This window comes from Equus quagga, chromosome 14, assembly GCF_021613505.1.
Source record: "Equus quagga isolate Etosha38 chromosome 14, UCLA_HA_Equagga_1.0, whole genome shotgun sequence".
In the NCBI taxonomy this organism is placed as follows: domain Eukaryota; kingdom Metazoa; phylum Chordata; class Mammalia; order Perissodactyla; family Equidae; genus Equus; species Equus quagga.
Genome location: NC_060280.1, coordinates 90,115,343 through 90,118,272, shown reverse-complemented (window position 1 = coordinate 90,118,272; position 2,930 = coordinate 90,115,343). Strand labels below are relative to the sequence as shown.

The following is a 2,930-nucleotide window of genomic DNA, read 5'->3' as shown; positions in this document are numbered from 1 at the left end:
GGCATGAGCGCTCCAGTCTTCCCAGCCCCATTCTAAACATCACTCTAATGTGATTGCCATGTCTGACCCTCATTCTTTAAGGCTTATATATAAATATATTTGTGCAATTTCTCTCTCCCTTCAGTATTTAATGAGCACCATAGAAGATTTTACTCTAAATTCTGTTTGTGACCTTTGTAGTATCTTACCTTATCATACTGAAATGGTTTAAGCCTTGATATCCCTGCTTTCTTTGGATGGTTTCACCAATTCCTTAACTTCACAGATGAAGAGCACTTTCTCAAGTGGCAAATGCCCACAAAGCATCTGGCCCTGTTCCTGCAGAATGTTGATGGTTCCTGGTACACAGAGCATTAAGCATTTGTGAACGTGGTTTAGTATTTGGTGAAAATATTTTCTTTCTTTCTTTTTATTCCCCTTGAGAAGTAAGCCTACATTCTACTCATCCTGAAATACTTTCTCAAATTTTCTCACTTCTGAGACATGTCTGACCTTTTTCTGAGTCCCACACAAGGTAGATAACCCAAATCAACTTACTGAGCTTCCCTGGACCTTGTGTTCCACATTTGTGTTAGAGCGAGTATGGACCATTCTATCTCTAAGGTCCAAAGTTGCTCTTAACTTTTACATTTATCATTATAAGCCAAAGATAAAGAGGATGAATGAATGTCCCAGAGGCCAATGGACAGGGGTTGATCAACACTAAGAAATGTTGCTTATAACACATCACAGAATGTAGGATTCCACAGTTTTGTTATGTAAAGGTGTTTATGCCCAATCTTTCACTTCAAGAGGTAAAAATGTAGAGATACTATAGATTCTGTATGGTGTCTATTTCATGTTCTTTCCCTTTGTCAATCATCTAGCTGTTTGTGTCAGCATCATGGAACCAGGAAATCAAACAAACATTTCAGAATTTTTACTCCTGGTATTTTCACAAGACTCAGAGTGTTAACCCATCCTATTCGGTCTGTTCATGTCCATGTTTGTGGTCTCCATGCTTGTGAACCTGATCATCAATCTGGTCATCAGTTCTGAATCCCATCTCCACAACCCCATGTACTTCTTCCTCTCAAACTTATCCTTTGCTGACACCTATTTCACCTCCACCACTGCCCCAAGATGCTGCTGGATATCCAGACACAAAGTAAATCTATCACCTAACTAGGCTGCATCACCCAGAGGAATTTTTTTTCCATGGCTTTTGGAGGGCTGGACACTTTTTTCCTCACTGTTATGACCTATGACAGGTTTGTGGCCATCTGTAACCCCCTGCACTACACAGTCATCATGAACCCCTGCCTCTGTGGCCAGCTGGTTTCTGTGTCCTGGTTTATAAGCTTTCTGTAGTCCCTGACCCATAGTCTGCTGATGTTGTGACTGTCCTCTGTACCAATTGGATAATACCACACTTTTACTGTGAACTTGCTCAGGCCCTCAGGCTTGCTGGCTCAGACACACTCATCAATCACATTCTGCAATACATAGTGACTGGCCTTCTTTGCATGTTTCTCTGCTCAGAGATCCTTTTCTCCTATACACAAATCGTCTCCTCAATCCTGAGAATCCCATCAGCTGATGGAAAATATAAAGCATTTTCTAGCTGTGCATCTCACCTGTCAGTGGTTCCTTTATTCCGTGGGGGAGGCTTTGCTGTGTATCTCAGTTCTAACGCATCTTCCTGTAGAAGCATGATTGCCTCGGTGATGTATACCATGGTCACCCCAATGCTGAACCCCCTCATCTATAGGATCTGGAACAGGGACATCAAGAGTGCTCTACAAAAAGTCCTCAGGAAAATTCTCTAGGTTCAGTGATGAGAACAACCATCCTAGATTTTTGAGATGACTGTGGCAGCAGCAGTTGGTTGAAGACATCCTACCTCTTAATCACACGGAAGTTTGTTTCTCGCCCACCTCTATAAGTGATTTTGGTCAGAATTGCACTATAGGCACTTTGTCTTAACCTCTTATGGTGACTCCTCTGTTATTCTCAGTTCTACTCTCCTCATCCCTCCTTTTACTTATCCATTACTACACCTTGCTTGAATTTACAGTCTTGCAGATTGACCCCAACCACTTCAAGTATTGACTCAGAATAGTTCAGAAAGAATTATTAAATAGTGAAATCTATTGAGAACCATTGCTAGTTATTATCAAAGTCAAACAATGGCAACATTTACTGAGCACCTTTGGTAGGCCAGGCTGTTGTGGCTCTCTGGAAGACAGCAGTGAAGAAAAAGAAACAGAGAAAATCTTTGCCCTTATGAAGCTTAAATCCTGGATCTCAGAGTTCATTAGATCACGTTATATGTCCAAACAGAAAATACACTGATGGATAAATTATTTATTTTGTGATTAGTGAGGCTGAACTTTTCTCTATATGTTTGTTTAGGGCATTTCCAAAATAAGCTGTAAAAATGTAGCACTAGAGATAGAAAAAACACGGAGTCCAGAATATTAGAACTAGATCAGGTTCTAATATGTTTTTCAGTCTATTTGCTTCATTTTTCAGGTGAATTCTCCAAGGACCAAACACAGGAGCCCAGAGAGTGAGAAAATCTAATCGAGAGGGGACATATCTTCAAGTATGGTGTCAGGACAAAGCACTGGATTACAATTCAGGAGAGTAAGAATGGAGTCACCGATTTGCTGCCCTCTGGGTATATGATTCTGATCAGATTCAGCTGGTGTAGAATCTGTGATAACCAGCATATCTCTTGATAAGTATTTATTTTCATATCTTCTTCAATACAAAGATATTGGATAATGTGTTAAGTCTTTGGATGGTAGTGTTTGCCAAGGCTCTGCAGGAAGAAAAGTTAAGCATAAATGCATAAATATTCTTCTTTGTAAAGATGAATCACTTCCCACTCCAGGATGGAAGGGGTCTGATGGAATGAACTTGCCACCAAGTAGAGTCCTCAAGGG

General features: G+C 40.5%; 1 pseudogene; it reads left to right on the top strand.

Annotated features, from left to right (window-relative positions):
• The first annotated feature begins 883 nt into the window (after nucleotides 1-883).
• On the top strand, nucleotides 884-1,808 carry LOC124225807 (olfactory receptor 7D4-like; annotated as a pseudogene).
• The last annotated feature ends 1,122 nt before the right edge of the window (nucleotides 1,809-2,930 follow it).